The sequence below is a fragment of the Acipenser ruthenus genome, chromosome 32 (assembly GCF_902713425.1).
Source record: "Acipenser ruthenus chromosome 32, fAciRut3.2 maternal haplotype, whole genome shotgun sequence".
Classification (NCBI taxonomy): Eukaryota; Metazoa; Chordata; class Actinopteri; order Acipenseriformes; family Acipenseridae; genus Acipenser; species Acipenser ruthenus.
In genome coordinates, this window is record NC_081220.1 from 11,071,860 (window position 1) to 11,096,901 (window position 25,042).

The following is a 25,042-nucleotide window of genomic DNA, read 5'->3' on the forward strand; positions in this document are numbered from 1 at the left end:
CAATCCTATCAATAAAAAACACGGAAACCCTCTATACTAGTTCAAATGCCAAACATGCTTCTGAGGTTTTATTCAGAGAAATCCTAGATCAAAGCTCCTCTGTTTTGTCCCCTGCTTTTATATTTTGTTTCACTGAAATGACAAAAGTTCCACATGAGATTGAGGTCAGTGGACCCTTCTTCTCAACTCAAAGCCAACCCTGACATAATGACCTCCCACAGAGAACTACTGTACACACACCATAAAACAGCAGCAATCCCATTCATCAGATCTCCTGGGATTATTTGTGGAGTTGGTTACTCCGGCATGAGATCACACACATGTAATAAGTTTAAGTATACATTTTAGGATTGCAGGAGACAGGTTAGACTTTCCTCTTTCCAATAAGTTACGAATGACCTCAATCGATCAATAGTTGGAGACAATGCAGTAGAAAGATGAATCATAAACTCATCTTGATATTTCCAGTTGAAGGATTATGATGGATGGCATCTGTTATAAAACTTATTCCAACAATTCTGTGTCTCTCTTGGAGTTCCATCCATATTTGACCTGGTCGACCTCATGTTCTAAACTGATATGGAATGACACTTGGTGTTCTATTTCAAATTGTTCTAATATATCCCTCAACCAATATATACAGAAATAATAAGGCATACTCACAGCGAGCGCAGCGGTACCCATGATGGTAGTAGAAATAGTAGTGATAGTGATGAGCTACACAAAAAAAGAAAAGATAATTAGGAACAGTCTATTTTTAACACAGAGCTTCTTAAACCCACTGCCTTCCACACTGTAGCCCAGAACTCAACCCCCTGAGCTACTCAGGGACAGTGGCCCAGTGGTTAAAGAAAAGGGCTTGATACCAGGAGGTTCACATCCCGGCTCAGCCACTCACTCACTGTGTGTGACCCTGAGCAAGTCAAAACGTAAAACTGGAGTCCTATTGTAAGTGACTGCAGCAGCAGTTGTTGATGCATAGTACACCCCCTAGTCTCGAAGGCACTTTGGAGAAAAGCAACTGCTAAAAGACTAATGAATAAAAAAGTAATACTCAGATCCACAAGCATGCACATTGCCTTCCACTCTGCAAGGCACCACTTTCTCTAAACACTGAGCTATCAAACCCATTAACTCCTATACTACAGCCCAGCACTAACCACTATACTGCTCAAACCCACTACCTTCCACACTGCAGCTCTGCACTCTAGTCACTGTGTCACTGAAGCCTCTCAGCAAAGCTACACTGATAAACAATTCATGCCCTGATTGAAAATAATAAATAAAACCCACTGATTGCTGCATAAAATAAAGTAGAATCCATTTACTTACCATAGTAGCATCTGTACCTTACTGTGAAAGATACAAGTGATATATTGAGTTCAGTCCATTTGAAGTCACTGCAGTGGCTGCTTTATACAAGAATGGGGCCTCAGTAGCGTATTAGAGAGCTATATATTTCAAAGGAGTGTCTCTCTATTTGTACATTTCTATTATTGGCAAAATCCAAAGACAGGGCTCCTTCTTTATATCCCCTCCCAGAGTATACAGAACACCTCACTATGTGAGTATGTATTAAATAAAGATGGCATTTCATATTAAGAGCAGCTAATTCATACTATTATACAATAATACCCCATTCCATATTCTCAACATCAGCTGTAGGAGGCCCCATTGTTAACATGTATTCATTTCTTGTGACGCGCACAGTACATGTGTATTGTATTGTAGTGTACAGTCACATTTTTATTAAAATATCAGATTCACACTTACCACGAGCACAGATGCTATAATCTGGAAATGAAATAAACATACACCATTAAATACAATTTAAAAATATATATACAATTCATTTCTACATATTAATGTACCATAATAAAATAAAATACTTACAACAGTAAGCTGTTCCAAAGAAAAAGAAAAACAGAAACAGTGGTTATTGGATTTAATAGTTCACTTTATATTCATGTTTGAGTTCCATTTACTGGAATGTCTTCAATCAATTGACCTTCAGTCTACAATCCATGCAGTTCACCCAAACCAGGAGCCAGCTCCAGAGAGACACACACTTACTTCTGTAGTATCTTTTGGACAGGGCATCCTTCTTCACTACCATGGACTGTGTCAGGACCACTTCAGAATCCACTTCAGGAGACAGAAAGCATGTGAAGATCATTAAACAAACAGTAGGTTGCATCCCTTCTATTTAAACACAGACCATGTTGAGGAACTCTCCAAATTTGGATTAGGATTTCAATGTACATTAAAGAAGATTGCTGAACAGTAAGGAGCTTCAGATTTTATTTTGTTAGAGTGTGTGTTACAATGTTTTCACCTGAGTTCAGGAGCTGCTCTTCAGTTCTAGTTGCCTGTCTTAGATATATGTACATAATGTAGGCTGGATCAGTCAAAGTGTCTTTATAGAAGAGCCAGTGACTGGATCACGCTTCCTTCTGCTTTCAATTCACTGCTATGCACTAGATGGTGATGGCACTTACTAACAGAAAGATATTTCAGTCTGCATTACATATGAAAAGAATCACACAGAACAATCGCACAAAACAACTGTGGTCAACTATGAAAGGCGCTATATAAAATAAACATTGATTGATAAAAAGGTAAGGGAACAGGACAACCTTTTAGTCAAGTTATTATATCTCAGTTGGGCGATCCTTCTTACTGACATTTAAGGTGATCAATTAATACAATACGTCTTATTAAAGGTGCTGCATCAACACATTTAAATGCGCATGTTAAATGCAAACAGGTGAAATATTTTCAAAGTGTATATCCCTCAAGCTTTGTGTTTTCCTCTTCTGCTTCAGTGTAACAGACAGACGGGCAGACAGACAGACAGACAGACAGACAGGCAGAAACACACTCAACAGAAGAAGCTATAGGCCATCTGTACTCACTGTCAGCTCTTTTCTCCATCATATTGTCTCCTATCAGGTAAAACAGAAATAGGTTTATACAGTTAGAAGTACATTAGGAAACAGATCTGGGCACTTTGTGTTAGTGCCAGTAGAGAAACAGCAGCTAAATGTGCTCAGATTCACTGGGGTTTGGCCTTAAGTCTATCATCTGTAATTCACAATGTGTTCCTCTTGAAGGTTTAACGTTGTACCCACACACTACCCAGACGTGCTTTTCAAAGGACTCACCCAACTCCCGCTCTCCTTTGAGTCCATCACTGTCCAGCTCAGCATCACTGTCGCCTGAATCATCTGCCTCTGGAACAGGGAGAAGAGAGCTTCATGAAGCAATGAAGGATTCCCTCGACTGCAGTGCACAGCTTCATAGGACACTCAACACAGGGAGGCAGAGAGTTCCCCATTACATTGCAATGCAGAGCTGTGAGGTTTAACCAGGAGATTTCTGGATATACAGTAGCCCTTGATGTTATGCATGATTAGCGATGATTAGTCAGGTTGAGTTTCTAAACAAATTGTGTGGTCTGTGCAGGACTGTGCTTTTTTGTCATTGCTTAACTTAAATCCTGCAAATAAGAAACTTTCTTTCTTTCTTTCTTTCTTTCTTTCTTTCTTTCTTTCTTTCTTTCTGTCTTTCTTTCTTTCTTTCTTTCTTTCTTTCTATCTTTCTTTCTTTGTTTGTTTCTTTCTCTTTCTTTCTTTCTTTCTCTCTTTCTTTCTCTCTTTCTTTTTTCTCTCTTTCTCTCTTTCTTTCTTTGTTTGTTTCTTTCTCTCTTTTTCTTTCACTCTCTTTCTTTCTTTCTCTTTTGTTCTTTCTTTCTTTCTTTCTTTCTTTCTTTCTTTCTTTCTTTCTTTCTTTCTCTCTCTCTTTCTTTCTTTCTTTGTTTGTTTCTTTCTCTCTTTCTCTCTCTTTTGCTCTTTCTTTCTCTCTCTTTCTTTCTTTCTTTTTTCTCTCTTTCTTTCTTTCTCTCTTTCTTTCTCTCTTTCTTTCTTTGTTTGTTTCTTTCTTTCTCTCTCTTTTGCTCTTTCTTTCTTTCTCTCTTTCTTTCTTTCTTTCTTTCTCTCTCTTTCTTTCTCTCTCTCTTTTGCTCTTTCTTTCTTTCTTTCTCTCTTTCTTTCTCTTTTTTTCTCTTTCTTTCTCTTTCTTTCTTTCTTTCTCTCTTTCTTTTTCTCTTTTGCTCTTTCTTTCTTTCTTTCTTTTTTTCTCTCTCTTTCTTTCTTTCTCTCTCTTTTGCTCTTTCTTTCTTTCTTTCTTTCTTTCATTCTTTCATTCCTTACCCAGTGGAATGGCCTCCAGGAGCGTGATTGGACACCGCTGATCTCACAGCATTCTCAAGAGACGTGGCAGCGGCAGCACATCTAGCAGGTGCCTCAGAAGCAAGCACAGTGATGTCCTTGTTGACATAGTGGTTGGGCAGCTCCCCTTGGTTAAAATATGAATCTCAAGCACACTGCTGGTGTTCAGTACCAGGTTCTGCAGGATGAACAGGCAGCTCAATGCTGCTTGTTTTGTAGGATTACCTCTAAATCCCAGTTCACATTCAGATGGAGAGTCACCACACAGGTTGGATCCCAGCTTGATTTTCATGAGGAAGTTCCTCTGCGATGGGGACACATTCCTGCTCTATGAATTCCTCTTTAATAGGAACACATTCCTGTTGAGGGACCTCTTCATCTTTAACACATGCCAGCTCTGTAACCTGCATTAGACTTGCACACCACTCCTGCTTCTATCTTTGGCCCTTCCTGTGCTTCCGATTCAGGGATAGCGTGGCTCTCTTTGGGATCTGTGGGAAACAAAACTGTATACAATTAGATCTCTTACTTACCAGCTAGGTTTGTTAGTTGCTTTGATCAGGGATTTAAAGTTACTGTTCCTCAGTTATTTCATATAGGGGTGAGCCGGTATAATAGTTTGGTGGTTTAGGTACATGATGGCATTGATACCATTCCTGTTATTCTACATTGCAATTATCGGTTAACGCTGTGTTTGTGTTCCTATGAACAAAGTGAAGGAAAAGGCATTTTCATATGAACATCTTTTTATTCTACGTCCTGTACAAGACTCAGTGCTGCTGGTCTTTCTCACCTCCTGTAGCCTCACACTGGAGCATTGCATCCACTTCTACCTCCCTGTCAATCACCATCATGACTGTCGTTCTGCCTTTGCATTGTTCTAATGCAAACATCCATTTCTCTACTGCAAACATGCTTAGAAACCAAGCCTGGAGACATGCAGTCTTAGCAAAGTGTCTGAGGAATGTCTTTTTGTTACCTGATCCTGTATTGTGAGAACGGTTTTGAAGGAAACGGTCAACGCAGAATACAAGTTTCAATGTGTCAAATACAATGAGCAGACAAGCGACTGCAGCAGGATAACCTGCTTATTCTCAAAGCAGATTCATTTAAACACGTGATTTACACAACTCAAACTTTTTCAAGTGCCGCAATATGTTTTTTTGTACAAACTCCACCTGTGTAATAATCATTAGGCAGAACATTGGAAGCTTACTTGAGCAACATCACATGACCTGTAGATATAAATCCAATAACATCCCTTGTAGTATTAAAATACATTTGTAATGGTGTGGCTCTCCCTATTGTATGTATCCTGTGCAAACTCATCTCTGCTCTTAAATAATAACCTGGATTAGTAAATGTTTATAAGCAATATGAGCGATCGTTTCCTAATTCTGCTTACCATCAGCTGAACAAAGTACTTTATTTAGAGACTCAATCTAGAGACTCAATAAAATGATACAATTCAGTTGACACCTTACTGTGTTGTATTTACTTCCTCCAACTTCAACCCTTAATTGAACTTGTGGAACCACTCGGGTCCAAAATCTTACAGCGGATTGGTGCAGGCAGGGTGCTGCTGCCGCCCCTTTATTCACACAGTGAGGTCTGGAAAGATCGTGTAAATGTGTGTGTGTGGAACAAGAAGGAAACAGGACTAAAGCACAAGAACGAGCAGCGAATGAGCCGCGACTGTACCAAAGACAACTCAACAGCACTGGAGCGGAATACAATGAAACCATTTATCTAAAAATAGATTCGCAGTCAAACAGTTCAATCAAACACTGAAACCCCATGTGCTGCTGCCTGTATGTTGATATTAAATCACAAATCATTATTCTAACCCTCTGCAATATGGTCTGTGACTGTCTCAGTGGGACTCTATACAAGACATCACTTTACCAGAAGGATACCATTGAAGGCTCTTAAATTAGACTGGCTAAGATTTACCAATCTAGTACTTTATTAATTTCTAGACTACCTATTTAAATATATAAAATAATACAATGTCTTGATTAGACTCCTTATAACCAATATTAGGACAGAACTGTGTTATTAACAACGCTTATAATAATCAAACACTTTAAAACGTGTCCGAAGAGAAATTCTAACCAAGATCTTTCCAACAGAAGGTAGTTTAAGGTGCTGGATTGACCAAGCAATACCACACAATAAAATCAATCTTACCTTGAAATATTAAAGGCTGTTTAATGTCTGCATCTGCAGCGTTTATACACGCTCGCACAGCTTTCAGCTCGTTCTCTGATATTTCCAATCTCAGCTTCAGACTTTCATTCTCTTTCTCCTTTTTGTTCCATTTCCACTCTGAATTCAGTGAATTTGCTGCCGACAGCTTTAGTAATCGCACACAAGACGGTGTGTAGAGCCGCTTTCACTGCGTGCTCGATGGTAGAGGCGAGCTCGTCTTGAGCGACACGGACACACTGACGCGTCCATCTTCACTGGTTTGAGTTTCACACTGGTCTAGCGGAATCCTCTTTTCAATCAGAAACACCGCCTGCGGTTTGTATTTAGTAATATTTATTTTTTACTGTAGCCTTCCCATTCAAATATATTCATCACTTCTTCTGGTGTGATAAAGAAAGAACACAAACAACATGCTTTGCAAGGAGTAACTTTACTTTGGTCTTTCAGAATCGCGCAGAGCTCTGCTGGAGCTTCAACGCGTTTGTTTCTCAGTAAATCATCTCATTGAAAAGCTCGACTTGTCTGTAGCTGCGACTGACGCGCTCCGCTCTGTGTGTGAAATTCAACACAGAAAAGGGATGCTTTCCTTTTCACGGAACTCCGTGCAGGTAATAAACAAACACAAAAATCACTAATTATTAGAAAACATTTCATCCCAGCCTAAATACTTTAAACAGCAGGAGACAGCGTGTAGTAAAATCATCACTGACTGCAGACACCTCTCCACACATGAACAAAACAAACCTCTCTATTTCCTGTACTGAAATGAAAGCGTCACTAGCAGAAGGCGGGTCTGGTTGGAACCATCGCGTATTATTGGCTGTAGAAACACTCTATCCCCAGCATGTGAGCCTGATTGGCTGTAGAAACACTCTATCCCCAGCATGTGAGTCTGATTGGCTGTAGAAACACTCTATCCCCAGCACGTGAGCCTGATTGGCTGGCCTCCCTGTCGGAGGCGGTTATGAAACTGGATGTCAGAGTTCGCCATGTTGGCTCTTCAGCGCTGTGTTCAATGCGATGCATTCAGGCGCGTTAAGTAAGTGAGCCGCTCAGAAAGCACACGGAGCTGAATTTAAATGACTTAACGCTCTGCTACAGGAGAGCGCTGAGCGACTTTTAAAAATGGAGAATAATAATGATTTGCTTGTTTGTGTTTCTGAGGTGATGGTTGATGAAATGGCCCCGTGTGAAGTTACTGTCCCCTGCTGGACCTCGCTGAGTTCGGCGCTCTGTTTGGACTGAACCTCATATCTGTCTGTGTTTAATACCGACAATACCGACGTTAATAATGAACATTATAAATAATATTAATACCACAAACCTAATAATAATACATTAACAACTATAAAACAGCTGTACATTTAAAAAGAAAAATGAAATTAAATAATACAAATTCGAAAACAACCATTTGTGGAGTAGTGGTTAGGGCTCTGGACTCTTGACCGGAGGGTCGTTGGTTCAAATCCCGGTGGGGACACTGCTGCTGTACCCTTGAGCAAGGTACTTTACCTAGATTGCTCCAGTAAAAACCCAACTCTATAAATGGGTAATTGTATGTAAAAATAATGTGATATCTTGTAACAATTGTAAGTCCCCCTGGATAAGGGCGTCAGCAAAGAAATAAATAATAATAATTTTTACATTATTGTCTACATGCATCATCTCAGATAATTACAGTGTCATTTATCAGACCCTTCGGCGTTGTCTTTTGAAGAATTAAACCTGCCAGATCGAACGCAGGCTAACATTCAATTAACCAATCTATCTATTAATCATATATATTTTCTATAGCGCCCGATATGCGCTTCACAAAATCTACTTAAAAACAACAAAATATCTAATTGTAAGGCTGGTCGAACAAAATAAGTCTTCAGTGTAATTTTAAACAAAGAGCGCTTTCCACGATTTAAGATGCTTTAGAGAGACAGAATATTGGAATTGGCAGCCGAAACTGGGGGATAAAACTGCCTGTGATCAAAGTGGGCAGAAAAGTTGCATACTTTGCATACCGTATTTGGGAGAAAAGAAAACGGATCATCTCTGATTTGCAACGTTTCCATGGTTCGGCCCGGCCACTGCCGTGTGTCTGGTTAAAACGATGTTCAGTTTTTTTTTTTTGTCTGCTGCTTGGTAATTCAGTCATGAGACAACTGTAGCAGAGTGGCGCAGCTGAAGCGTGCTGGGCCCATAACCCAGAGGTCGATGGATCGAAACCATCCTCTGCTAGCTTGTTTTTCTTCTGTTAGCAAAGTAGTTTTTTTTAAATATTAACTGAAGCAATTAATTAATATTACATATCGTAATCAAGGATGATATAATGCACAAAGATACTTGTCTCATAAGAGCTGAAATAAATTATAGCGCTTTGATATTATGTTACTAACGGATTGTTTAGAAATGTACGTAATTATATTACAACTATTCTAAAAAAGAATGTTATCTCGAAAAAGGAGGCTTGACAATCCGAAATTGCTCAGCTGGGAGAGCGTTAGACTGAAGATCTAAAGGTCCCTGGTTCGATCCCGGGTTTCGGCAAACAACAAGACGATATTGGTTTTGTATTATTTTGAACTAAAAACACAGAGCACATTTATTCTTCAGTAATTGGATGAAATAACAGCGTATCAGAGTGCCATTTTCTAATGTGATTAAGAAATGCATAAAGCACCGTCCCTGGGTGGGCTTGAACCACCAACCTTTCGGTTAACAGCCGAACGCGCTAACCGATTGCGCCACAGAGACCAACCTGTTAAGCAGCCAAAGCATACGGGAGTGATGAGCAAGGCGAGATGCTGCAGAACGTGATCGAGGGAGCAGAACTCATCAGAACCTGAGATCACATCTAAGAAGAAAGCAACACGGGGCAGGAAAGTCTATGTAATCAATTATGGCAGCACAGCATATGTCGTTTTGTTAGATAACACCCTGGGAGACAACAGAGCAGTGTGTGTAAATAGCTACAATGGAAACCATATACTTACGACTTAATTTTGATACAGAACTGTGGTCATGTGTAATCTGTTTTCATTATGATAAGAAAACTACAGTTCAGTGGATTATATTTGGAATCTTTGGTTCTGTCATTCACTATCTTCTCAAATAAGATGACAAATTAATAGCTCAGTTGGTTACAGTGAAAGAAACCTCGAAAAGTCAGCCCGGCTAGCTCAGTCGGTAGAGCATGAGACTCTTAATCTCAGGGTCGTGGGTTCGAGCCCCACGTTTGGCGTCCTTTTTAAATACAAATTGAAGATGTTTCTTCGAGACAACGGAGCAAAGTCTGATTCTGTTCACATTGTATACAGTATTGCAACAAAATTACTTATTGGTCATTGTCAAATAGCAATTGCTATTGTAAAAAGCATGCATCGTTTATAGCTATAACGATATTGAAATAAATAATCTTACTTTTTTGGGTTGACTTCAATCCGTTTCTTTTTTTAGAATTGTCTTAACATCATTCATGGAGCATCAGTTGGTATGTGCGTAATAAACCCAATCGGGCCTTGATACGACCCCCTAGTGTGTGCTGAAATAAATAATGCGGTTTTCTACATTAACAAACGCAGCTTGTCACAATGGCCGAGTGGTCTAAGGCGTCAGACTCGAGGACTCTGTCGTTCTAAAGAATTGTGTGTTCTGTTCTCTGAATGGAGGCGTGGGTTCAAATCCCACTTCTGATAGTTGACTTTTACTTATTTTTAAAAATAATAAATTTCAGCACTCAATACCATTTTAATTTCCATTTTAAATCGGACTAAAATAGTGTTCCTAACAAAGATTGCATTTTTGTTGTAAACAGACTACTTGTTAACGTCACTGAAAAATATTTTGTGTCCAAACATGTTATTTAACTTGATTGTTTTAAAATTCCAAATAACATATTACTTTGAAAAACATCTCCGTCTACCACTGGATCGTGGTCTCAGGCTGGGATGTGGACCATTGAGAACAGTATAAACCATCTATTACTAAACGCAGCTTACAGGAGAAATGCCCTCGTTTAACATGCTAGGATGATCGACTTCGGCATTCTCCAACTGCTGATTACATTTTCTAACACGTTATAAGGAAAAACAATATTTTGGTGTCCAAACATGTGTTATTTAAATTGATTGTTTTAATATTCCAAATAACATATTACTTTGAAAAACATATATATTTTTTAATACAGTCCTATTTGAGTATTTAAAATATGGTTATATTCAAATGCCAGCAACACTGTGTTAATTTAACGAAGCGCCGAACGCCGCTCGGAACGTTTGCATTTTTAAATCCTAACGGTCTCTCCTCAGCTGAGCGGAATGTTCACGAGCCGGTTGCCTAGCAGCGTCTCCCCCTCCTTCTCTGCCCCGCCCTCTCGTCCTCTCTCGTTGTACCAGCTAGGAGTTCAAATTTAGCTTCGTTATATTAGCGCAACTCTTTACTAACTTTTACAAATTAGCTTATTAGGGGCTTCGTGTTTTTAAGATGGTTCAGGTGCAGTCCGGACAGACTGACTGGAGCATCATTACAGTATACCGCACTGCGCTCAGCTTTGTGTGGCCGCTGATACACAAAATAATGAACGACTGTTTAAATAAATCACATGTATTGCTTTTTAATGCTAAATATGTATCTGGTATTCTAAGTATTACCAACAATTAATAATTCAGCTATATTCGTATTCAGAATGTAATACAGTATTAAAACTATCAAACTGACTGGAAACATGGAACACATTTATTGCGATCGATTCGATACCAATAGGATTACATAAGAGCTGTTGTGTATAGACAATGTCACAAACGCCGAAATGAACACGGACGGTCTTTATTAAGGGCTGACTCGTTTAGATGTTCGAGAGATCTAGGTGTACTGGACAAATCTACTGGATTTTTTCCAAATCGTAAGTGTACCGCCTGTGATAATACATTTAAAACTAAGAAAATGCACAAGCCATACAACGAAAAAAAAGAGTACAGTATCTTACAAGTGATTGTGCTTCAGCTCATGTCATTAATGTGATTTCTTGTCCTAGCCATTTGCAATATGATGGTAAAACTACTAGACAGTTACAATTGCGCATTAATGAGCGAGCATAAAAGTTCAATTAGGAGAAAATATATTCATCCACCACTAGCTAGACATTTTGTAGATGCCAAACATTCCGTTTCAGATCTTAAATTCTGTGGCATACAAACATTTTCAAGATCGCAGTGGTGGTAATGTCACAGGTGACGAATGTGTTGATTATTATTTTATTCAGTGTTATCACTTATGATTTTTGAATTGGATTGGTTTTCCTTTTTTGCACAGTTTGTTTATTTGAATTATTGTTTTATTTTTGAGCATTAGATGCATTTTAATGTATATTTGTTCACTTAACCATACGTCATCCACTCTCTGGTCCAGACCTCCTCTTAGGGCTCCTGTCCAGACGCCTGTTTGGGCAGCCCTCTCCATAGGGTGCTGCGCTTCAGCTGAAGTCCTCAGGAGAGATCCTGATATCCTGACATAAACCACGAACGCAAAGGTTCTTGTCAGTACCTCTTTTCAAATGTATTCAATCGCCAAATTCCGCAGTCCTCCCAGAGTGAGTCTACGAGAAAAAATAACAAAACGAAACTGACACTGTCCGTGCACAAAAAAACCCCCAACCACTCGCTGTCTAATCTCGTCTTCTTTATTTTCGTTTACTTCCCTCAGCTTCTCTCTCTTTCCTATTCCGGTATCTCCTAGTTCCATGCTCCCAGTCTCTTAGTTCCTCACCCTTTTTATACCTCAAAGCCCTTCTAATTCCAGGTGTGTACAGGTACCAGCAATTGTTTGGGGCGGGACCTGAGGTCCGTGTGCTCAGTGCTTGTGATAAACAAAACAAAAAAATACTTTAATTACGAACTCCGTTTCACCCGTGCACCAAACAAAACAGACAAATAATAATCAACACAGCAAAAACACAGTGCAAAGCAAACAGAAAATTATGAAAATTATGAAAAGAAAAAAAAACGATCTAAATAAAATGTTCACACACGATCTAAATAAAATATTCACACAATACTAATTAATACGTGCAGAAAATAAATAAATAAACACAGGCATATGATTCCCAGCCAATACAACTGTGTTTATGCCCACGTTTCAAATAATGACATTTCTAAAAGCAAATCGTATTGTTTTATGTTTTCTTTACTTTTAAAGCTGAGAATCAAACACACTTCCGACAACTTCATAGCCCTGCTGGCTACGAACAAGTATTGAGTCGGCTGTTTCCCATGACCCTGGTGATACCCCGTGTTTTCCTAGTATCAGCGTCGGCATTACCATGTGTTTGGCATGCTTGCTGTACACTCTAGCATTGCATAACGAGCTGCCATTACAGCTGGACTCCGTGGCGCAACGGCAGCGCGTCTGACTCCAGATCAGAAGGTTGCGTGTTCAAATCACGTCGAGGTCAAAGCCGCCTTTGTTTTTATTCCGCACTATTTCATTTTTTAACGTGTTTGAATTTGACTGTTTCCGGACATTTATTTATACAATTTAGCCTATACAACATATTGATTGTATAGCGATCAAACAGATATTTATTGTATTGCGATTCATTTGTATGTTTCATTTGATACAGCACAATAAACTAAAGTGAATCCGAAATTACTGTTGACCAGTCTTCATTGACACAGTTGGGTAATAAAGTCATATTAACACTTCCTTGCATGAGATAGTGAAAATGTGTGTAACCTTTCAGTAAGTATTTTAAATTCATTTGGGAAGGTTTAAGATTGTGAAGAAGTTTAAATATGCTGCGTATTTGCGCATTGGGAACTTTGCATAATGACGTTTTTATTAATGCCACTTTCTTACGGACAGAAGTCAGGGTGATGATACAAGGCCAGAGCCAATAAACCTGCTATTTGCTTGTCCTTTCACTACCATATTCTATTGTGCTTGTTCAGAATACGCGTGAATCCTGAAAACATCTCGTTAATATTTAAACAAAGCCAGCAGTCACTTTATTGATCACCCTGTGGATTAACCGCTATTGGAATACAGATGATTGTGTTAAAGATGTTAATAGACTTTCTATGTACACGTTTTAGAGCTAAGCGTTTCTTGAGGCAGTTCAAGCGCGGCACTTTCAGGCAACCAGTTCCAGTGTTTGCCTTTTGGACTTACTCTGGAAGGAATACAAAAAAAAAAAAAAAAAAAAAAAAACATTTGTTGAGAACCGCATTTGGGAGAAAACTTAACAGTTTCGAAAAGCATTTGTAAAGGCTTCGGATTCTATTATGGTGTTGCCGAGCTGTTGAACGTTTTTCATTACAGGTTTACTGGATTGCCAAAAAGAATGCTATCTCGAAACATCAGTCTTGTCACGCCGAAATAGCTCAGTTGGGAGAGCGTTAGACTGAAGATCTTAAGGTCCCTGGTTCGATCCCGGGTTTCGGCAAACAACAAGACGATATTGGTTTTGTATTATTTTGAACTAAAAAAACAGAGCACATTTATTCTTCAGCGTAATTGGATGAAATAACAGCGTATCAGAGTGCCATTTTCTAATGTGATTAAGAAATGCAAAAAACATCGTCCCTGGGTGGGCTTGAACCACCAACCTTTCGGTTAACAGCCGAACGCGCTAACCGATTGCGCCACAGAGACCAACCTGTTAAGCAGCCAAAGCATACAGGAGTGATGAGCAAGGCGAGATGCTGCAGAACGTGATCGAGGGAGCAGAACTCATCAGAACTTGAGATCACATCTAAGAAGAAAGCAACACGGGGCAGGAAAGTCTATGTAATCAATTATGGCAGCACAGCATATGTCGTTTTGTTAGATAACACCCTGGGAGACAACAGAGCGGTGTGTGTAAATAGCTACAATGGAAACCATATACTTACGACTTAATTTTGATACAGAACTGTGGTCATGTGTAATCTGTTTTCATTATGATAAGAAAACTACAGTTCAGTGGATTATATTTGGAATCTTTGGTTCTGTCATTCACTATCTTCTCAAATAAGATGACAAATTAATAGCTCAGTTGGTTACAGTGAAAGAAACCTCGAAAAGTCAGCCCGGCTAGCTCAGTCGGTAGAGCATGAGACTCTTAATCTCAGGGTCGTGGGTTCGAGCCCTACGTTGGGCGTCCTTTTTAAATACAAATTGAAGATGTTTCTTCGAGACAACGGAGCAAAGTCTGATTCTGTTCACATTGTATACAGTATTGCAACAAAATTACTTATTGGTCATTGTCAAATAGCAATTGCTATTGTAAAAAGCATGCATCGTTTATAGCTATAACGATATTTAAATAAATAATCTTACTTTTTTGGGTTGACTTCAATCCGTTTCTTTTTTTAGAATTGTCTTAACATCATTCATGGAGCATCAGTTGGTATGTGCGTAATAAACCCAATCGGGCCTTGATACGACCCCCTAGTGTGTGCTGAAATAAATAATGCGGTTTTCTACATTAACAAACGCAGCTTGTCACAATGGCCGAGTGGTCTAAGGCGTCAGACTCGAGGACTCTGTCGTTCTAAAGAATTGTGTGTTCTGTTCTCTGAATGGAGGCGTGGGTTCAAATCCCACTTCTGATAGTTGACTTTTACTTATTTTTAAAAATAATAAATTTCAGCACTCAATACCATTTTAATTTCCATTTTAAATCGGACTAAAATAGTGTTCCTAACACAGATTGCATTTTTGTTGTAAACAGACTACTTGTTAACGTCACTGAAAAATATTTTGTGTCCAAACATGTTATTTAACTTGATTGTTTTAAAATTCCAAATAACATATTACTTTGAAAAACATCTCCGTCTACCACTGGATCGTGGTCTCAGGCTGGGATGTGGACCATTGAGAACAGTATAAACCATCTATTACTAAACGCAGCTTACAGGAGAAATGCCCTCGTTTAACATGCTAGGATGATCGACTTCGGCATTCTCCAACTGCTGATTACATTTTCTAACACGTTATAAGGAAAAACAATATTTTGGTGTCCAAACATGTGTTATTTAAATTGATTGTTTTAATATTCCAAATAACATATTACTTTGAAAAACATATATATTTTTTAATACAGTCCTATTTGAGTATTTAAAATATGGTTATATTCACATGCCAGCAACACTGTGTTAATTTAACGAAGCGCTGAACGCCGCTCGGAACGTTCGCATTTTTAAATCCTAACGGTCGCTCCTCAGCTGAGCGGAATGTTCACGAGCCGGTTGCCTAGCAGCGTCTCCCCCTCCTTCTCTGCCCCGCCCTCTCGTCCTCTCTCGTTGTACCAGCTAGGAGTTCAAATTTAGCTTCGTTATATTAGCGCAACTCTTTACTAACTTTTACAAATTAGCTTATTAGGGGCTTCGTGTTTTTAAGATGGTTCAGGTGCAGTCCGGACAGACTGACTGGAGCATCATTACAGTATAGCGCACTGCGCTCAGCTTTGTGTGGCCGCTGATACACAAAATAATGAACGACTGTTTAAATAAATCACATGTATTGCTTTTTAATGCTAAATATGTATCTGGTATTCTAAGTATTATCAACAATTAATAATTCAGCTCTATTCATATTCAGAATGTAATACAGTATTAAAACTATCAAACTGACTGGAAGCATGGAACACATTAATTGCGATCGATTCGATACCAATAGGATTACATAAGAGCTGTTGTGTATAGACAATGTCATAAACGCCGAAATGAACACGGACGGTCTTTATTAAGGGCTGACTCGTTCAGATGTTCGAGAGATCTAGGTGTACTGGACAAATCTACTGGATTTTTTCCAAATCGTAAGTGTACCGCCTGTGATAATACATTTAAAACTAAGAAAATGTACAAGCCATACAACGAAAAAAAAGAGTACAGTATCTTACAAGTGATTGTGCTTCAGCTCATGTCATTAATGTGATTTCTTGTCCTAGCCATTTGCAATATGATGGTAAAACTACTAGACAGTTACAATCGCGCATTAATGAGCGAGAATAAAAGTTCAATTAGGAGAAAATATATTCATCCACGACTAGCTAGACATTTTGTAGATGCCAGACATTCCGTTTCAGATCTTAAATTCTGTGGCATACAAACATTTTCAAGATCGCAGTGGTGGTAATGTCACGGGTGACGAATGTGTTGATTATTATTTTATTCAGTGTTATCACTTATGATTTTTGAATTTTAATTGGATTGGTTTTCCTTTTTTGCACAGTTTGATTATTTGAATTATTGTTTTATTTTTGAGCATTAGATGCATTTTAATGTGTATTTGTTCACTTAACCATACGTCATCCACTCTCTGGTCCAGACCTCCTGTTAGGGCTCCTGTCCAGATGCCTGTTTGGGCAGCCCTCTCCATAGGGTGCTGCGCTTCAGCTGAAGTCCTCAGGAGAGATCCTGATATCCTGACATAAACCACGAACGCAAAGGTTCTTGTCAGTACCACTTTTCAAATGTCTTCAATCACCAAATTCCGCAGTCCTCCCAGAGTGAGTCTACGAGAAAAAATAACAAAACGAAACTGACACTGTCCGTGCACAAAATAACCCCAACCACTCGCTGTCTAATCTCGTCCTCTTTATTTTCGTTTACTTCACTCAGTTTCTCTCTCTTTCCTATTCCGGTATCTCCTAGTTCCATGCTCCCAGTCTCTTAGTTCCTCACCCTTTTTATACCTCAAAGCCCTTCTAATTCCAGGTGTGTACAGGTACCTGCAATTGTTTGGGGCGGGACCTGAGGTCCGTGTGCACAGTGCTTCTGATAAACAAAACAAAAAAATACTTTAATTACGAACTCCGTTTCACCCGTGCACCAAACAAAACAGACAAATAATAATCAACACAGCAAAAACACAGTGCAAAGCAAACAGAAAATTATGAAAATTATGAAAAGAAAAAAAAACGATCTAAATAAAATGTTCACACACGATCTAAATAAAATATTCACACAATACTAATTAATACGTGCAGAAAATAAATAAATAAACACAGGCATATGATTTCCAGCCAATACAACTGTGTTTATGCCCACGTTTCAAATAATGAAATTTCTAAAAGCAAATCGTATTGTTTTATGTTTTCTTTACTTTTAAAGCTGAGAATCAAACACACTTCCGACAACTTCATAGCCCTGCTGGCTACGAACAAGTATTGAGTCGGCTGTTTCCCATGACCCTGGTGATACACCGTGTTTTCCTAGTATCAGCGTCGGCATTACCATGTGTTTGGCATGCTTGCTGTACACTCTAGCATTGCATAACAAGCTGCCATTACAGCTGGACTTCGTGGCGCAACGGTAGCGCGTCTGACTCCAGATCAGAAGGTTGCGTGTTCAAATCACGTCGCGGTCAAAACCGCCTTTGTTTTTATTCCGCACTATTTCATTTTTTAACGTGTTTGAATTTGACTGTTTCCGGACATTTATTTATACAATTTAGCCTATACAACATATTGATTGTATAGCGATCAAACAGATATTTATTGTATTGCGATTCATTTGTATGTTTCATTTGATACAGCACAATAAACTAAAGTGAATCCGAAATTACTGTTGACCAGTCTTCATTGACACAGTTGGGTAATAAAGTCATATTAACACTTCCTTGCATGAGATAGTGAAAATGTGTGTAACCTTTCAGTAAGTATTTTAAATTCATTTGGGAAGGTTTAAGATTGTGAAGAAGTTTAAATATGCTGCGTATTTGCGCATTGGGAACTTTGCATAATGACGTTTTTATTAATGCCACTTTCTTATGGACAGTAGGCAGGGTGATGATACAAGACCAGAGCCAAAAAACCTGCTATTTGCTTGTCCTTTCACTACAATATTCTATTGTGCTTGTTCAGAATACGCGTGAATCCTGAAAACATCTCGTTAATATTTAAACAAAGCCAGCAGTCACTTTATTGGTCACCCTGTGGATTAACCGCTATTGGAATACAGATGATTGTGTTAAAGATGTTAATAGACTTTCTATGTACACGTTTTAGAGCTAAGCGTTTCTTGAGGCAGTTCAAGCGCGGCACTTTCAGGCAACCAGTTCCAGTGTTTGCCTTTTGGACTTACTCTGGAAGGAATACAAAAAAAAAAAAAAAAAACCATTTGTTGAGAACCGCATTTGGGAGAAATCTTAACAGTTTCGAAAAGCATTTGTAAAGGCTTCGGATTCTATTATGGTGTTGCCGAGCTGTTGAACGTTTTTCATTACAGGTTTACTGGATTGCCAAAAAGAATGATATCTCGAAACATCAGTCTTGACAAGCCGAAATTGCTCAGCTGGGAGAGCGTTAGACTGAAGATCTAAAGGTCCCTGGTTCGATCCCGGGTTTCGGCAAACAACAAGACGATATTGGTTTGTATTATTTTGAACTAAAAAAACAGAGCACATTCATTCTTCAGCGTAATTGGATGAAATAACAGCGTATCAGAGTGCCATTTTCTAATGTGATTAAGAAATGCAAAAAACATCGTCCCTGGGTGGGCTTGAACCACCAACCTTTCGGTTAACAGCCGAACGCGCTAACCGATTGCGCCACAGAGACCAACCTGTTAAGCAGCCAAAGCATACGGGAGTGATGAGCAAGGCGAGATGCTGCAGAACGTGATCGAGGGAGCAGAACTCATCAGAACCTGAGATCACATCTAAGAAGAAAGCAACACGGGGCAGGAAAGTCTATGTAATCGATTATGGAAGCACAGCATATGTCGTTTTGTTAGATAACACCCTGGGAGACAACAGAGCAGTGTGTGTAAATAGCTACAATGGAAACCATATACTTACGACTTAATTTTGATACAGAACTGTGGTCATGTGTAATCTGTTTTCATTATGATAAGAAAACTACAGTTCAGTGGATTATATTTGGAATCTTTGGTTCTGTCATTCACTATTTTCTCAAATAAGATGACAAATTAATAGCTCAGTTGGTTACAGTGAAAGATCCCTCGCAAAATCAGCCCGGCTAGCTCAGTCGGTAGAGCATGAGACTCTTAATCTCAGGGTCGTGGGTTCGAGCCCCACGTTGGGCGTCCTTTTTAAATACAAATTGAAGATGTTTCTTCGAGACAACGGACCAAAGTCTGATTCTGTTCACATTGTATACAGTATTGCAACAAAATTACTTATTGGTCATTGTCAAATAGCAATTGCTATTGTAAAAAGCATGCATCGTTTATAGCTATAACGATATTGAAATAAATCATGTTACTTTTTTGGGTTGACTTCAATCCGTTTCTTTTTTTTAGAATTGTCTTAACATCATTCATGGAGCATCAGTTGGTATGTGCGTAATAAACCCAATCGGGCCTTGATACGACCCCCTAGTGTGTGCTGAAATAAATAATGCGGTTTTCTACATTAACAAACGCAGCTTGTCACAATGGCCGAGTGGTCTAAGGCGCCAGACGCAAGGACTCTGTCGTTCTAAAGAATTGTGTGTTCTGGTCTCTGAATGGAGGCGTGGGTTCAAATCCCACTCTGATAGTTGACTTTTTCTTATTTTTAAAAATAATAAATTTCAGCACTCAATACCATTTTAATTTCCATTTTAAATCGGACTAAAATAGTGTTCCTAACACAGATTGCATTTTTGTTGTAAACAGACTACTTGTTAACGTCACTGAAAAATATTTTGTGTCCAAACATGTTATTTAACTTGATTGTTTTAAAATTCCAAATAACATATTACTTTGAAAAACATCTCCGTCGACCACTGGATCGTGGTCTCAGGCTGGGATGTGGACCATTGAGAACAGTATAAATCATCTATTACTAGACGCAGCTTACAGGAGAAATGCCCTCGTTTAACATGCTAGGATGATCGACTTCGGCATTCTCCAACTGCTGTTTACATTTTCTAACACGTTATGAGGAAGAACAATATTTTGGTGTCCAAACATGTGTTATTTAATTTGATTGTTTTAATATTCCAAATAACATATTACTTTGAAAAACATATATTTTTTAATACAGTCCTATTTGAGTATTTAAAATATGGTTATATTCAAATGCCAGAAACGGTGTGTTAATTTAACGAAGCGCCTAACGCCGCTCGGAAAGTTCGCATTTTTAAATCCTAACGGTCTCTCCTCAGCTGAGCGGAATGTTCACGAGACGGTTGCCTAGCAGCGTCTCCCCCTCCTTCTCTGCCCCGCCCTCTCGTCCTCTCTCGTTGTACCAGCTAGGAGTTCAAATTTAGCTTCGTTATATTAGCGCAACTCTTTACTAACTTTTACAAATTAGCTTATTAGGGGCTTCGTGTTTTTAAGATGGTTCAGGTGCAGTCCGGACAGACTGACTGGAGCATCATTACAGTATACCGCACTGCGCTCAGCTTTGTGTGGCCGCTGATACACAAAATAATGAACGACTGTTTAAATAAATCACATGTATTGCTTTTTAATGCTAAATATGTATCTGGTATTCTAAGTATTATCAACAATTAATAATTCAGCACTATTCATATTCAGAATGTAATACAGTATTAAAACTATCAAACTGACTGGAAACATGGAACACATTAATTGCGATCGATTCGATACCAATAGGATTACATAAGAGCTGTTGTGTATAGACAATGTCATAAACGCCGAAATGAACACGGACAGTCTTTATTAAGGGCTGACTCGTTTAGAAGTTCGAGAGATCTAGGTGTACTGGACAAATCTACTGGATTTTTTCCAAATCGTAAGTGTACCGCCTGTGATAATACATTTAAAACTAAGAAAATGCACAAGCCATACAACAAAAAAAAAGAGTACAGTATCTTACAAGTGATTGTGCTTCAGCTCATGTCATTAATGTGATTTCTTGTCCTAGCCATTTGCAATATGATGGTAAAACTACTAGACAGTTACAATTGCGCATTAATGAGCGAGCATAAAAGTTCAATTAGGAGAAAATATATTCATCCACCACTAGCTAGACATTTTGTAGATGCCAAACATTCCGTTTCAGATCTTAAATTATGTGGCATACAAACATTTTCAAGATCGCAGTGGTGGTAATGTCACGGGTGACGAATGTGTTGATTATTATTTTATTCAGTGTTATCACTTATGATTTTTGAATTTGAATTGGATTGGTTTTCCTTTTTTGCACTGTTTGTTTATTTGAATTATTGTTTTATTTTTGAGCATTAGATGCATTTTAATGTGTATTTGTTCACTTAACCATACGTTATCCACTCTCTGGTCCAGACCTCCTCTTAGGGCTCCTGTCCAGACGCCTGTTTGGGCAGCCCTCTCCATAGGGTGCTGCGCTTCAGCTGAAGTCCTCAGGAGAGATCCTGATATCCTGACATAAACCACGAACGCAAAGGTTCTTGTCAGTACCTCTTTTCAAATGTCTTCAATCGCCAAATTCCGCAGTCCTCCCAGAGTGAGTCTACGAGAAAAAATAACAAAACAAAACTGACACTGTCCGTGCACAAAAAAAAAACCCAACCACTCGCTGTCTAATCTCGTCCTCTTTATTTTCGTTTACTTCCCTCGGCTTCTCCCTCTTTCCTATTCCGGTATCTCCTAGTTCCATGCTCCCAGTCTCTTAGTTCCTCACCCTTTTTATACCTCAAAGCCCTTCTAATTCCAGGTGTGTACAGGTACCTGCAATTGTTTGGGGCGGGACCTGAGGTCCGTGTGCTCAGTGCTTGTGATAAACAAAACAAAAAAATACTTTAATTACGAACTCCGTTTCACCCGTGCACCAAACAAAACAGACAAATAATAATCAACACAGCAAAAACACAGTGCAAAGCAAACAGAAAATTATGAAAAGAAAAAAAAACGATCTAAATAAAATGTTCACACACAATCTAAATAAAATATTCACACAATACTAATTAATACGTGCAGAAAATAAATAAATAAACACAGGCATATGATTCCCAGCCAATACAACTGTGTTTATGCCCACGTTTCAAATAATGACATTTCTAAAAGCAAATCGTATTGTTTTATGTTTTCTTTACTTTTAAAGCTGAGAATCAAACACACTTCCGACAACTTCATAGCCCTGCTGGCTACGAACAAGTATTGAGTCGGCTGTTTCCCATGACACTGGTGATACCCCGTGTTTTCCTAGTATCAGCGTCGGCATTACCATGTGTTTGGCATGCTTGCTGTACACTCTAGCATTGCATAACAAGCTGCCATTACAGCTGGACTTTGTGGCGCAACGGCAGCGCGTCTGACTCCAGATCAGAAGGTTGCGTGTTCAAATCACGTCGAGGTCAAAGCCGCCTTTGTTTTTATTCCGCACTATTTCATTTTTTAACGTGTTTGAATTTGACTGTTTCCGGACATTTATTAATACAATTTAGCCTACACAACATATTGATTGTATAGCGATCAAACAGATATTTATTGTATTGCGATTCATTTGTATGTTTCATTTGATACAGCACAATAAACTAAAGTGAATCCGAAATTACTGTTGACCAGTCTTCATTGACACAGTTGGGTAATAAAGTCATATTAACACTTCCTTGCATGAGATAGTGAAAATGTGTGTAACCTTTCAGTAAGTATTTTAAATTCATTTGGGAAGGTTTAAGATTGTGAAGAAGATTAAATATGCTGCGTATTTGCGCATTGGGAACTTTGCATAATGACGTTTTTATTAATGCCACTTTTTTACGGACAGTAGTCAGGGTGATGATACAAGACCAGAGCCAATAAACCTGCTATTTGCTTGTCCTTTCACTACCATATTCTATTGTGCTTGTTCAGAATACGCGTGAATCCTGAAAACATCTCGTTAATATTTAAACAAAGCCAGCAGTCACTTTATTGATCACCCTGTGGATTAACCGCTATTGGAATACAGATGATTGTGTTAAAGATGTTAATAGACTTTCTATGTACACGTTTTAGAGCGAAGCGTTTCTTGAGGCAGTTCAAGCGCGGCACTTTCAGGCAACCAGTTCCAGTGTTTGCCTTTTGGACTTACTCTGGAAGGAATACAAAAAAAAAAAAAAAAAAAAAAAAAAAAAACATTTGTTGAGAACCGCATTTGGGAGAAAACTTAACAGTTTCGAAAAGCATTTGTAAAGGCTTCGGATTCTATTATGGTGTTGCCGAGCTGTTGAACGTTTTTCATTACAGGTTTACTGGATTGCCAAAAAGAATGCTATCTCGAAACATCAGTCTTGTCACGCCGAAATAGCTCAGTTGGGAGAGCGTTAGACTGAAGATCTAAAGGTCCCTGGTTCGATCCCGGGTTTCGGCAAACAACAAGACGATATTGGTTTTGTATTATTTTGAACAAAAAAAACAGAGCACATTTTTTCTTCAACGTAATTGGATGAAATAACAGCGTATCAGAGTGCCATTTTCTAATGTGATTAAGAAATGCAAAAAACATCGTCCCTGGGTGGGCTTGAACCACCAACCTTTCGGTTAACAGCCGAACGCGCTAACCGATTGCGCCACAGAGACCAACCTGTTAAGCAGCCACAGCATACAGGAGTGATGAGCAAGGCGAGATGCTGCAGAACGTGATCGAGGGAGCAGAACTCATCAGAACCTGAGATCACATCTAAGAAGAAAGCAACACGGGGCAGGAAAGTCTATGTAATCAATTATGGCAGCACAGCATATGTCGTTTTGTTAGATAACACCCTGGGAGACAACAGAGCAGTGTGTGTAAATAGCTACAATGGAAACCATATACTTACGACTTAATTTTGATACAGAACTGTGGTCATGTGTAATCTGTTTTCATTATGATAAGAAAACTACAGTTCAGTGGATTATATTTGGAATCTTTGGTTCTGTCATTCAGTTTTTTCTCAAATAAGGTGACAAATTAATAGCTCAGTTGGTTACAGTGAAAGAAACCTCGAAAAGTCAGCCCGGCTAGCTCAGTCGGTAGAGCATGAGACTCTTAATCTCAGGGTCGTGGGTTCGAGCCCCACATTGGGCGTCCTTTTTAAATACAAATTGAAGATGTTTCTTCGAGACAACGGAGCAAAGTCTGATTCTGTTCACATTGTATACAGTATTGCAACAAAATTACTTATTGGTCATTGTCAAATAGCAATTGCTATTGTAAAAAGGATGCATCGTTTATAGCTATAACAATATTGAAATAAATCATCTTACTTTTTTGGGTTGACTTCAATCCGTTTCTTTTTTTTAGAATTGTCTTAACATCATTCATGGAGCATCAGTTGGTATGTGCGTAATAAACCCAATGCGGGCCTTGATACGACCCCCTAGTGTGTGCTGAAATAAATAATGCGGTTTTCTACATGAACAAACGCAGCTTGTCAGAATGGCCGGTTGGTCTAAGACGCCAAACTCAAGGACATTGTCTTTCCAAAGAATTGTGTGTTCTGGTCCCTGAATGGAGGCGTGGGTTGAAATCCCACTTCTAACAGTTCACTTTTACTTATTTTTAAAAGGAATAAATGTGTTCATTTTACTATAAAAGATTGTTTTAAGGAAATCAACAGCTAATACCAAACTCTTGTCAGCACTCAATACCATTTTAATTTCCATTTTAAATCAGACTAAAATAGTGTTCCTAACACATATTGCAATTTTTGTTATAAACAGACTACTTGATGAAGTCACTGAAAAATATTTTGTGGCCAAACAGGTATTTAACTTGAT

The 25,042-nt window shown here is 38.7% G+C and overlaps 1 long non-coding RNA gene and 15 other non-coding genes across 16 annotated transcripts; 11 read left to right on the forward strand and 5 right to left on the reverse strand.

The window, feature by feature from the left end:
* Positions 1 to 1,873: 1,873 nt before the first annotated feature.
* LOC131703279 (uncharacterized) lies at positions 1,874 to 7,142 on the reverse strand. The gene is made up of 5 exons (XR_009309755.1): positions 6,420 to 7,142; positions 4,212 to 4,720; positions 3,165 to 3,233; positions 2,916 to 2,945; positions 1,874 to 2,145 (listed from the first exon to the last, which is right to left on the reverse strand). It is a non-coding gene; the product is annotated as an uncharacterized LOC131703279 (long non-coding RNA).
* A 1,969-nt stretch (positions 7,143 to 9,111) lies between these two features.
* trnan-guu (transfer RNA asparagine (anticodon GUU)) lies at positions 9,112 to 9,185 on the reverse strand. Its single transcript has one exon. It is a non-coding gene; the product is annotated as a tRNA-Asn (tRNA).
* Positions 9,186 to 9,599: 414 nt separating this feature from the next.
* trnak-cuu (transfer RNA lysine (anticodon CUU)) lies at positions 9,600 to 9,672 on the forward strand. The gene has a single exon. It is a non-coding gene; the product is annotated as a tRNA-Lys (tRNA).
* Positions 9,673 to 10,015: 343 nt separating this feature from the next.
* On the forward strand, positions 10,016 to 10,126 carry trnas-cga (transfer RNA serine (anticodon CGA)). The gene is made up of 2 exons: positions 10,016 to 10,053; positions 10,088 to 10,126. It is a non-coding gene; the product is annotated as a tRNA-Ser (tRNA).
* A 3,670-nt stretch (positions 10,127 to 13,796) lies between these two features.
* trnaf-gaa (transfer RNA phenylalanine (anticodon GAA)) lies at positions 13,797 to 13,869 on the forward strand. Its single transcript has one exon. It is a non-coding gene; the product is annotated as a tRNA-Phe (tRNA).
* Positions 13,870 to 14,004: 135 nt separating this feature from the next.
* Positions 14,005 to 14,078, reverse strand: trnan-guu (transfer RNA asparagine (anticodon GUU)). The gene has a single exon. It is a non-coding gene; the product is annotated as a tRNA-Asn (tRNA).
* Positions 14,079 to 14,492: 414 nt separating this feature from the next.
* On the forward strand, positions 14,493 to 14,565 carry trnak-cuu (transfer RNA lysine (anticodon CUU)). Its single transcript has one exon. It is a non-coding gene; the product is annotated as a tRNA-Lys (tRNA).
* A 343-nt stretch (positions 14,566 to 14,908) lies between these two features.
* Positions 14,909 to 15,019, forward strand: trnas-cga (transfer RNA serine (anticodon CGA)). The gene is made up of 2 exons: positions 14,909 to 14,946; positions 14,981 to 15,019. It is a non-coding gene; the product is annotated as a tRNA-Ser (tRNA).
* Positions 15,020 to 17,705: 2,686 nt separating this feature from the next.
* On the forward strand, positions 17,706 to 17,777 carry trnaw-cca (transfer RNA tryptophan (anticodon CCA)). Its single transcript has one exon. It is a non-coding gene; the product is annotated as a tRNA-Trp (tRNA).
* A 911-nt stretch (positions 17,778 to 18,688) lies between these two features.
* On the forward strand, positions 18,689 to 18,761 carry trnaf-gaa (transfer RNA phenylalanine (anticodon GAA)). The gene has a single exon. It is a non-coding gene; the product is annotated as a tRNA-Phe (tRNA).
* Positions 18,762 to 18,895: 134 nt separating this feature from the next.
* On the reverse strand, positions 18,896 to 18,969 carry trnan-guu (transfer RNA asparagine (anticodon GUU)). Its single transcript has one exon. It is a non-coding gene; the product is annotated as a tRNA-Asn (tRNA).
* Positions 18,970 to 19,383: 414 nt separating this feature from the next.
* On the forward strand, positions 19,384 to 19,456 carry trnak-cuu (transfer RNA lysine (anticodon CUU)). The gene has a single exon. It is a non-coding gene; the product is annotated as a tRNA-Lys (tRNA).
* Positions 19,457 to 22,587: 3,131 nt separating this feature from the next.
* Positions 22,588 to 22,659, forward strand: trnaw-cca (transfer RNA tryptophan (anticodon CCA)). The gene has a single exon. It is a non-coding gene; the product is annotated as a tRNA-Trp (tRNA).
* Positions 22,660 to 23,581: 922 nt separating this feature from the next.
* Positions 23,582 to 23,654, forward strand: trnaf-gaa (transfer RNA phenylalanine (anticodon GAA)). The gene has a single exon. It is a non-coding gene; the product is annotated as a tRNA-Phe (tRNA).
* A 135-nt stretch (positions 23,655 to 23,789) lies between these two features.
* On the reverse strand, positions 23,790 to 23,863 carry trnan-guu (transfer RNA asparagine (anticodon GUU)). Its single transcript has one exon. It is a non-coding gene; the product is annotated as a tRNA-Asn (tRNA).
* Positions 23,864 to 24,277: 414 nt separating this feature from the next.
* trnak-cuu (transfer RNA lysine (anticodon CUU)) lies at positions 24,278 to 24,350 on the forward strand. Its single transcript has one exon. It is a non-coding gene; the product is annotated as a tRNA-Lys (tRNA).
* Positions 24,351 to 25,042: the final 692 nt, after the last annotated feature.